At 35.7% G+C, this 12,515-nt stretch overlaps 1 pseudogene; it reads left to right on the plus strand.

Moving 5' to 3' along the window:
* Positions 1-800: 800 nt before the first annotated feature.
* LOC118644451 lies at positions 801-9,479 on the plus strand (annotated as a pseudogene).
* Positions 9,480-12,515: the final 3,036 nt, after the last annotated feature.

The raw sequence follows: 12,515 nt of genomic DNA on the forward strand, positions 1-12,515 counted from the left end.
AATTAATATATATATATATATATATATATACATATATATTTATTAATTATATATAATTTATATATGTCAATTCGATTAAAGATGTACAAAGCAAGCTTTTTTGACGTTAAACTATTAATTAATAGCATAATTATTGCTATTGAATTTTAATATATAAATAATAAAAAAAATTTCTATGTAAAAAAATATAATATTGATTATAATATCTAAATATAAAGTTATTTTCAATATATGTATATGTATTTAATATAAAATCTATTTTACTTAATAAAACATGTCTTTCTCAATAACACTTGCATTGTTTTAGATATTAAATAACGGGAAATTTGAGATTGTCCATGTATTTGATTCACATTTAAACTTTTTAGATCGATATTGATAATCAATCTTTATTTTAAGACCATCACAAGTCATGTCCTAAAATCGTAATACGGCTCTGTGATTAGTTTGTGATATTATGAGATAATTCTTAAGATGATCTAAACATAAACCAACTATCAATACTATACTGATCTTAGATTCAAAATCTTAGATTCAGAATTGACAGCATACGATGCTGTCAATAATTTTAATATTACAGAATAATACAATCAATCATACGATTAAAATTTTTTAAATTAATTTTCGAACTTTAATGTATTCGCTGTTTCCAAATCGCAGACAGTACAGACGGAAGAAGTTCTAACTCATTAGCGAAATGAACTGATCTCACGAAAGCGATCTCCTGAGCCTGTACGCATAACGTGCAACGTATTGTGTTTCCGTACGATGCATTACAACGCCTCTCGGTAACGTCGAGGATGTACCTTCAATCTGCTTACGACGCCAGCAGCACGTAAGCGCGGCATGATGTATTTACAGGGCGCTCCGAGAGAGGGTTGCTCCGTTTTGCGCAAGGGCCAAGCACGTCGCTAATAATACAGGCGATTATACACCACGGAAGACTGGACAGTCACCGGCGATGATATGGAGGCCGGAGCCCAACGAGGTGCGTTCTTAACGATTTACCGAAGCATACCGATACTCCCGGGGGAAGGGAGGGAGGGAGCGAAAGGAGGACGGTGAAGAAGGGGGACGGCGGGAACGCGCTCGGCTCACTGGTCACTAGGTGTAATCAGGTATGTCGTTACACGATGCTTACACGGCCCCCGGGAGCCGATGTGTCCGCCATTTTGGGCGCAAGTGGAGCTGCGAAAATGCCTTTTTACGAGGCAGCCGACCATGCTGCTCTGGCCTCGCCGTCGCAGCTCGACCATACACACACAGCCCGAGAGAGCCCATGGACCGAGTGAGACGTTGTTGCACGGGTGAGATGTTCCAGTCGACGAGACTCAAAGGACAGTTAACACTCTCGTGCCTCGCCGCTTGCGTCGAGGCTCCTCGTCCCTCGCGCTCGCCCTGTACGCCCCCGTTGTTTTGTCCTTTATTCCCCCCTCATTCCGTCTTTTCACCATCACCCGTTGGTGCTTGCCACCCTTTCGGCCTGGCGTTGCCCTCCGTCGCTCCCGTTCTTCCTTTCCGCCTCATTTTTCCGGCGATTCATCGTATACGCCACAGCCGCGTACGCGTAACGGCTCACGGCAATGTCCACGTTACGGCTGTCGTGAAAAAAAAAGGGAGAGAAACTCACCCGCGGACGCGTTTTGGCGGATCCGCGGGACGCGGCGCGAGGTGAGTGCGAAACGTACGGTTATACGACGGGGATACTTTGATACGAGGATCGCGAGATATTTCATCCTGCACTGTGTTCCGTCTCGCTGCGGATTATGGTTTCCGTGAGATCGCGATTCCGTATTGCTCTACTTGGATTTTTAACATGCAGCGGGAATGCAGCACGAAATAACTTGAATGTCTGCTTTCCCAGACGGAGCGTTAAAATTTCCTGAACTCCTTATCTTTTATGCAGACTACGTGACGAAATAGAATAAATAATTTAACAACGGTGAAGTAAAATTTAAAGAATTCGTGATTCTTTTTTTTTGTTAGCATAAATTATTACACCTTTGAAACCGGGGTAATAAATAATTCACTTGTGATTACTTCGCGCCGGAGGGGGAAGGGGAGAAGAAGAGGGAAATGCAAGAACACTGTAATAAAAGGAGAGGTTAAGGGTAGAATTAAGTTAGGAATAAAATTAGGTCGGAATACAATGAAGTTAGGTAAATTAAATAATTTTATTTATTGGGGTGATACTTGTAAGAAGAATAAAGCAGAATAAGAATCGTGTAGAATGTAATTGTGCTTCGTAAATTCCAAGATGGTGTAGATATATCTTTATTACTAGTACAACTGCTACATTACTGTATTCAGTTACGTAATACAATCATCTTAAAAACTTTATAATACGTAATTTAACATTTTACAACAATTTGCACAGATGTAACTTGTATAAATGACATAAATGACATAGCTTATTAAACTCACCAAGGAAAATTATATTAAAACTATTATTAAATTTGTTCGTATATAGTTTACGTTTAATGATCGTGTTGTTTTTTTTTTCTGTAAGTTATTAAAGAGAGCAGATAATGCAAAAATAAAGTATGTATCTAAGTTTAATTTCTGTGAAGATGTATATCATTAATCATTTTGATTATTTAGTAATAATTGAAATAATATTTAAAAACAATTGAGGCAGTTCTATTACAAAAATTTTGAACAAATTTTCAATTTTTTAATATAACATTGTCCTATTATTTATTTATTTTCAAAATTTGAAAGTTGATTGCCGACTTTTGAGCCGACTTAAGAGAAAATTACTTGTAATAAAATAAAAATGTAATGTTGTGAATTGTTACGTGGATTTTTGAATTAAATAATCTATTATAATAATGCAAGTTAAGTTTTTTATCTTTTTGACAGCTAACGCTAGTTGATCGTCACGTTTTTAGCAAGCTCGCATTGTGTAAAAAAAAACCCGATATTATAATCCTTATTTAATAAAAGTTTATTTTAAAAATCAATTATTTTATTTAAATAATTATTAATATTCTTTATCATGATTAGTAAGATTTTTCTTTTAGCAAGTTTAAATAGGTTCTTCTTAAGCACTGATGAAATCCGGTTTTACATGGTAGAATTACTTTTAAATACTTTTGAAAAATAAATTAAAAAATTGATCTGTGGTTACAAAAAAGAGTACAACACCGTGGTAGCAATTTTGTTTCGATTTTGTTGAAGAGTTGCTCACAAGTTTGTTTAAAAATATACAGAAACATCAGACGTGCAGCAAACCTACGTTATAGTTAAAACATGAAGTCAAAAGTTACAGAGGGCAGAATCAAAAGTTGGACGCCAAGCCGAAGGCATCAGCTCGAACAGATTTTAAAAAACGAAACGCATAACATATTCCGTTCAGTTTTTGATTCGCAGATGATGATTCGAAAATCATATCGGAATCGGACTTTTTTACACACGAAAATCCACGTATGCCCGAGTATACGTGTTCGAGAAACGGAGAAACTCGCGACGCGACACGGCGGACGTGTCACGTCCATACGTGACGAGAACGATAGCCGCTCTCGAAACTGCTGGCGCGGCAGCGGTTCTCCGTCGGATTTTCCCGCGGGATTAAAAAGTTCGATATCTGCGATCCCGCGGGAGGTTACGACCCTCCCGCAGCTTCCCGAATCGCCGCCGACGTTCGCCGTCCGCTCGCTTCGCGAACGTGAAAGCTTCCCGTGATGGTATCCGCGACCGGATGAACGCAATAGAAACCTTCCATTTGAATTAACTGCAAATTGAAGGCACAAGGGTAGGCGGAGGGGTAGATGAAAATATCAAGATTCAACGGCGCTCGAGATTGGGATCGACAAGAATCTCGTAAGCGACTTGTGCAGTAAGGATGATCGACGTTTAAAACGCCTCAGGATGATCGACCATAAGATAACGAAGGCGCAGATGCTACTTAATCAATCGTCGATATCTTGATTGTGAAAGCACACCGCCTTGGGACCGAATAAATTCCCGCCTCGGGAGGGGGTGCCGTTTGTGCTATTTACGCTGGAGGAGGAGCAGCTCGAAGCGACGACCGCATCGGTTGAATGAGACGATAGGATAAAATGAGGTCGATTCTACTTCGAGCATAATGGAGGAGTTAAAGTGGAGCATCAAGGAGTACATAAAGAAACTGGAACCTCTGGAAGCGCGCGCGCACGGACAAATGGAATATAATAGTATTGTGAATTGTTTAATTTAGATTTGAGCGTTTAGCGATTTATTCCGCATTCTCCCGCCTTTCAACCACGGAAAACGACGTACCACCGTTCCATTCCGTTTACGCGAATGGCGAACGGTATCCTACGTTATCCAATAAGGGCGCGCTCGCCGCTGGTCAAAGCGGCCTGGATATTCCACGTAAACACACGCGGGTTAAATTCCCCGTGAACATCGCAAAGGGCTCGTGAGCGCATGGTTAAGGGAGGAAAAAGGGACACCCCGAGAGAGAGAGAGAGAGAGAGAGAGAGAGAGAGAGAGAGAGGGAGAGGATGGCGCGAGATGGAGAATAACACGAGGGAGGAGCACGTGTACCGTTCGCGGCAGCGAGAAATGAGGTGTGAGAGGTGTAAAGACACCTGAACGCGCCTGACGGCACCTGAGGGATAACTTAGATAAGGTCGACCAAGCGCTAATCGAACGCGCAGCCGAGCAACACGCCGCCTCGGCTTTCATCAAGGGGCGTGAGTAATTCGCTTAGTAATTTACCGAGCGGAACGAATAAGAGTTGCGACGAAGTATCCTCGCATGAATTAGCAAACGGCCGCCACCGAGAATAGGCCGCGGGCTCAGCCGAGCGGAGCGCCTTCGTCGTCTTCGCGCGATTACGATTTGCTTCGTAAAAGCTTCGCTTCTCTCTTTCTCCCTTTGTCCCGTTTGCCATCGCGTTCTCTAAAAAAGGGAGAGAGAAGAACGGAGACGCAGGGCTTATTAATTTATTGATATTTTACGGTTATCCGCTCTCGCTTGCCGCTCGTGCTAGCGAGTCGGAGAACGTTTTACTTTTAATACGCTGTACGCCACATTGCCGGCTTGTCCTGATTAGTCGGCGATATATTTCGTTGGAATACCGATCACTTTTATGGATATTATCATTGGACCGTGCGCTGCGCGTCGTGAGCGTAAATATTATGTATACGTAGGGAAAAATTGCGTTCTTTCTCACGCGGCGGAAAGCTCGCGAGAGGAAGTGTGATCTAGGCGCTTCTGTTCCGTTTCATGCTTTCAGATAGTGGCCCGTTGTTATCGTATGGGAGATCGCGTAATCGTGATCACGAAGTCGTTCCGTGTCAAATCGATATGGCAATTGGGTCGAAGTGAACGATACCCTCGCAATTCTAACGGCTGGCTTAAAATCATAATTTTGTTTAGGTGAACTCCAAAATTGAACTTAAAACTTGCGTTTTTAATTAACCACTCTTATATATATTGTCGCAGGACCATTTTTTTGCATGACATCAGAATTAAAGGATGCCCACAAAGTCTGTCCTCATCTCTTATATTTTGGGTATGACTCAAAATTATCACTACTTTTTTAAAGGGGTTAGATAGGTGGAGGATAGAACAGGATATTCCTTTGAAATGATCGAACACATATTTCGCAGTTTTTCATTTTAAACTGTTTCCGGAATAGAGAAATGCACAAAAATTTTACAGACACTACAGACATAATTATATACAAACAATCGTTATAATTAAATCTCGAAAATTTTGCGACTCAATATTTTTTTTATTGCGATTGTCCTTTTTTTTCAATCACTTTGCTCTCAAGTATTTTCTTCTGACAAAGTTCGATAACAATAATCGTATTATTGTTTGCTAATATATAGGTTAAGCGGGCGCTTGTTGTGGTTCCTAAGCGTACTGTCCTTATTAATACAATTCGATGAGAGAACTACAACTCTCCTAACCGATTAATCACGAATTTCGCTTCACTCGATATATCCACAGCTCGAGGCATGTTAATTGTTTATGTTAATACTATCTCAATAAGCTACTCCAGTCTGATCGAGTTAATAATTAATTATACAGTTTGCTAACTGTAGTAATTAACAGATTTGTGTTACTAAGCGTGTGTATGAAAACTGACGTAAATCATAATCTAATTAACTATAAGTGAATTAATTGATTTGATAGCACTTGATACAATTATCCTTAATCTGGGCTTAATCGTTATATATATGATTGATATATATGATTACGTATCTCATTTTCTAATTAATCTAAATTATAGTGTAGAACGCAAAAAAGTGATTTGTTTTTAGGTATTTAAAAATACTACTGCACAATATTTTTTATGCTTTTATATATTTACATCTACTTGTACATATACAGTTATTGCTATTTATAAATTAACTTTTTTTCATACATATTAAATTCAACTAGTTTTAAATGCTTAAAAAAATAATACGCATTTTTTAAAACAATTTTAATAATTTATAATACACATAAGTTAGCAATTTATGAGATTAATTTATGAGACAAATAGAAATGTATTTTACACATAATATATGCATATTGAAGTCGATAACTTCAGTAGTTTTTAAGAAATTATGTCAGCTGTTTTGAAAAATGTGTTTGTTCTTAAATGTATGTAATATACAAACTAATAAATATTTTGTTATAAATTTGTCATAAAGATATTTACTATAAAGATATTTATTATTATGTAAATAAATATGTGTAAAAGCATAGTAAAATATGTGAAATATTTAATTATCTTTCAAAAAATTCTCAAAGAAAAGACGAACCTTTTTACACACTAGAATAATCTTTTAATTAATGTCTTTTTTTACTCTTTATGTCTACTTGAATTTTTAAAACTTGAATTACTGAAACAGTTTATTTTATTTTAACGCATCTCTTTAATTAAAATATTTCATTGCAAATTGTACAACTAATATGTCAAAAAGAAATCTCTGATATCTGCAGACGTACTTCGTCTCAAAAAGATGTCCCTCGTAGTTCCTCGTCTAATTCTTTGATCGACGATTTATCGGGATCTCTACTCGGAGGATACCCACAAATCGACATAAACAAGTTTAGACGCAGCACGGAGGAAAGTAAATACCTTTGTTCTATTACCGCGCCTTTTCGATTCGCAGCGTGAACTCTTCGAGTTCCCGAGGCATTCCATTTGGCTCGAAACTGGCTCGCATTCAGTAATTCTCGTTCGCTTCGATAAATAAACTAAAAGAAGCCAATTTTTCCACGCTTATAATTGCAATTGTGAATATTTCGCGGAACGATTTGTGAGAGGGACAATCGAATGCGCCCGTCGGCAATGTTTGTCCGACGTATAGGCAGAGAGAACGAAATGGTAGCTCGCTGCTACGCTGCAAACACGCTAACAATAAGACAACAGAAAAGCAAATCGAGCATTATTGGTCTCTTTGCATTCTCTATTTTCCTCTATGGAAACGGATACGTAAACAGCTTGCTGTTTGATTTCTTTCTTTATTGACTTTACGTAAATCCTGCGAATACACGAAGTGGCTGAAGTAATCGACAAGGTAACGCGACAACTGTAAAAAATGTTAATTATGACATTAATTTTGGGTCTCTTCGGTTCTCAACAATTTTTACAATTGAATCGCAGCAAACTTTTTATTAAATTTATTTCTCTCAATTTTCTTTAAGTTACCTTTTTTATTATTTTTCGCTAAAAAACTTGAGAAAGTAATTAATCCGATGGTGATAATCGAAATGCATACATCGTTTTTTGCTTTGAAAAGACTTTTTCACTGACAAATTTCTTCTCTTTTATCTGTTATTTAATTTCAATACTAAAGTGAAACATTTTCAGCAAACAAAACTGTCTTGAAATAATGTTCTATAAGATAGGTTGTTTTTTCGTGTATCCTCTAATATTGATCTAGCGACACTTAACGAAGCCAATACGGAAGGTCCTAGATAAATTATAAATGAATGAAGTAAAATATGAAGGGCAGCTTAATGGGCACTGTGTTGCGGATTGATTGGAACTGTTGCCGAGGGGCTGTTCAAAATAGATTTAATATTCCTTATTGGACGTTAATTTACGTTACGGCGGGTGCAAAAAGGGCAAAGCAGAAGCCTGTTTTCTAAATGTTTTCCGAGAAGAAATTGCTTAATTTAGAAACGCCGATAAAAAATAGAAAAGAGAGATCTGCGAGAGTGCGGGAAACGAATTAAGGTAGAACCGAAGTAAAAGAGGAAGCGGGAGGAAAAGGCGTGTTAATAAGAGATAGGAAAAACGTGAGAGAAATCGAATATCAAAACTGAGAATGATTTCGCGATGGACGTCACAGAAAGCAGAAAGTTATACAATTGTGCGAGAAAACGCGGGGATGAAAAAAAAGAAAGAAGAAAACGGGAGGCAAAATATCTTTCCGAGTCAGCAGGCACGACAAGCAGACAAGCGGAAAAACGAAAAGTAGAAAGTAAATGAGAAGTGTTGAAAGCAGAGGATAAGGAAATCCAAGGCAGAGTCGTATCTCCAGCTGCCAATAAAGCCGTTTAATCAGCGGCGGTTACTTCACTGGATATATCGAAAGTCGTAATGCAGCGTACGTTAGATGTAATCCTTGCGACTGCTAATTTCAAGCCGTCGCACGGCGGAGGGCGGGGAGAGGAGTGAAGAGAGGGAAATGAGAACACGGTACGCGAAATCGTGCGGTACGAGTCAAAACGAAGCAGCCGAGCACCTAAGTTTCCGCGGCCCGTGGATTGTGCGAGAAAGTGAGAAAGAGGAAAGTTTTCACGGAATAACACACAGAGAGAAAATCCAGAGAGAGTCGCGCACTAAACAACAAAGGTAGAAATATGCCGAAAGTGCGATGTGCTTTTTTTTTCAGAGAGCGATCAGACAGATAGATGGTTGGATGGATGAATGGATGGATGGATGGATCGATTGACCACACTATACGATATAGTTTACTGTGTACAAAAGAGCAAAGCATGAAAAACAAGGGAAAACAACGAAACAGTAAAAATACGTAGGAATAATCACAAAGTATTTTAATTAATTCCTAGAGACGCGCTTTGTATTTCAAAATATAACAATTTCTTAAATTTATACACATTTAATTAGTTTTCAATATATGACGTATTCATGATTTGTACATACAAAGATAATTGCAAGATTATTTTACAAATAGATTTATAAACATAATTATTTAGTAAAACAAAGTTTTTTTGTCAGATAAGATGAATGTCCTAGTTATCGAAATGCTTCTGATTGAATATGTCTCTATACTTTGACACTTATATAGAAACTTATTGTTATTAATCTTAAATGTATTTTTATAATATAACAATTTATATGAACAATTTTTTTTAACAAGACAAAGATAACATGGAATATTTTTAAATTTTTAAATTTACTCTGATATAAATGTATATTAAAATTTATACTACATTTAAAAAAAATATGTTAGTTATAACATCTAATTAATGAGAAATCTCTAAAATTTTAATTCAACTTTAGCACTAACAAAAAAAAATAGCGGGATCTAAAAAATTGGATATAATATGAAATACGCGTTCAGGAATAGTAATAAATAGCAAAAAAAATTAAAATACAAACTTACTTTCTTATGTAATCAAAATACAATTACACATAGCTCAAATCTTTATTATACAATAGCATGTAAAAAATAAAATAACATTAATAATAAAAACGTAAAATTAAACTTACAATTTTATATTATTTTGGAAATTTTATTAAAATTAGAATTCAATTATTAAGTGATTAGAAATTTTTTGTATTTTTATTAATAATAACATTTTATATTTCATATTCTAGTTAATTATATAATTGGGCCATTTTATATTATGAATCTTTACAAAAGTTTAACAATCTTAGTTTTACATTATTACACGCTCGGTTACATTTATAAGTATAATTTTAAAAATAACCTTTAAAAATTACGAAAAGAGTGAAGTGACAATAAAAGACAACACTGTCTCAACAAAAATACTCATATTAATAATTATAAAATACTTTAATTTGTTCAGAAAAATGTTCTGTCTTGTCGATTTATATAGAAAATTTTTACATTTATGTATCAAAATTTATTAATTAATATTAACGTAATTAAAAATTTATATGGCAGGACTGTTTATACGGTAGGAAAAAAACACGCAAGTTTTTTAGAAAGAGGAACAAAGCTCTTTAGCACGATCATAAAAATACATGGAAAATAATATCTATATTTGCACCAAAGACATGTTTGTTTCGCTCGGTCGAAGTTGAGCTGCGGCGTAATATGGTAGAGATAATTTTATCTTTAAAACGCGGACGCGCGGACGCGTCAGACTTTTTTTTTACGCGACGGTGGGAGCAAAAGGAAGGAAGGGTGTAAACAAGGGAGGCTCTCTCGGAGAACTTGCCGACGTGGACGCGATTGAGCGTACGCCCGATCGATCCGCAGGATGATGAAGCCTGGCGGTGAACTCGCCGGGCGTGAAACGCTTCTGTGACGAGGCCTCTTTACAGATCCTAGAGACCGGCAGTAACATTTTTTTTTTAATAAAATATTTTTCCCTCTAATGAAAAAAAGAGGGAAGAGTAAAAAAATAGAAAAAACCCCGCGATCCGCTGCCCCTTTTGCCTCTATTTGCCCATCGTAGCCTTTTATTATCGGCTTGGTCTCGAAAAGGGAGTCATCCGGCCGTTCGTTGATCCGATTTGCCGCGCCCCGGATGGCGCGTGGCGCATTATTTATTTATTATTAGATAGAACGCACATACACACACACACACGCACAGACACACACACACACAAACACCCGCCGCGCCTGTAGGCGTCCATCGAGGCCACCCGACGACAGCGGCGGCTGTTATCTGCGACAGATCGAACGGACAGGAAAAATGGCCACGTTCCCCGTAGCGACCATGGAAATATGTATTAAATCGGCATTAATCCTGTGAGGTATGCGAGTCACGCGCCTACCAATCTGCTCCCACAGGCGTCCTAATGAGCGTTCTCCCCTCGGAGGACAAAGATCCAGCCGTACTTCTTGCAATACCACTCTGTAATTTGTCGCAGATGTTCGATTCCCTCAGAACTTTTTGCTTCTGGATATTCCCTCACGCAGAATTCTTTACCCAGGACTCTTTAACGGTATACTTTTCCTAGTTCAAATATTTTGTGTGTGTGTGTGTGTGTGTGTGTGTGTGTGTGTGTGTGTGTGTGTGTGTGTACATACACCTATACTTATAAAATGATATCATTTTTTGTGACATTTAATAAGATGGTGAAGAAGTAAATGCAGAGTTGAGTATGTTACTTTTTATAAAAGTAATACGTTACCGTTACTAAAAGTAATCATTTGTTACTTTTTTATAATGCTAAATTGTATAATATTATATTAAAAAACTACAAGATTTAATAATTAATAAAATAATTAATCATGTAATAATTAATATTAAAATTTACAATTCTAAATTAATTTGTATAATATATTAAGCTTTTCTTTATATTAAATTTATCTGATAATTTTTGGAATCTTTTTAATAATATATTTTATATATTTTAGTATATTTAGCTTTATATGAAAATTTTGATTATAATTTACAAATGCAAATTTTAACAAAAATTTTCATTCCTTTTAATTAATATCGTTATTAAACAGATTACAGTATTTATTGCCATAACAGAAAATTCCTAGTTCACGTTACATATGTATTATAGATTTTTAATACTGGCAATGTAACTATCGGAATTCATAAAATATAAGTATAAAATATAATATTTAAATTTATTTTCTTTTTAATTAAATTGGTTTACAATTACATGGAGAGAATTTTCTCTTAAATTTACCTTCAAAATTTGGTAATTATGGGATAATATGTGACCTCGAGAAATTTTACTATACTTTTAGTAAAATTTACTGAAAGTATAGTAAAATTTACTAAAAAGTATAATAAAATTTCTCGGGGTCACACATTATCTCACAAATACCAGATTTTGAGAGTAAATTTTAAGAGAAAATTCTCTTCGTGTAGCTATAAAAATCGCAAAATAATTGCAAGTCGATTTAATTGTTGAGTTTTTAATAAAAATACAAACCTATTAAAAAATTTTAATTGCATTAAAACTAATCAGTTAATTTATATCCGATTTTTGTGAAAAAATATACATATGGATTTTAGTTATTATATTAATAAATAATTTTTTTTAACTGTCAAAAAATGTTCTTTTCTAATGTATTAATAAATAAAACTTGATTCTTCTCTTATAAAGTTTTATGAGAAAAAAAGTATATAAAATTAATGAAGGTTATGAACAAGAATTATATTAACAAGCAGTATAATGCTTATACAAATGCTTTGACATTTTTCAGTCCTCTCTTTTGTTCTTATTAACTTTAAAACGGACTCATTAAAATAATAAGACCTGTACGTTTAAAGTAATATAAATATAAATCTTTTTCATCGATTGATAGAAGATGAACTTTGTGTTTGCGGGAAGACATTATAATTATCTTTCTCTTTACGATCGTGCAGTTTTTGCGCAAAATTGCTGAAGTTTCCCT

Source organism: Monomorium pharaonis, chromosome 2 (assembly GCF_013373865.1).
Source record: "Monomorium pharaonis isolate MP-MQ-018 chromosome 2, ASM1337386v2, whole genome shotgun sequence".
Classification (NCBI taxonomy): domain Eukaryota; kingdom Metazoa; phylum Arthropoda; class Insecta; order Hymenoptera; family Formicidae; genus Monomorium; species Monomorium pharaonis.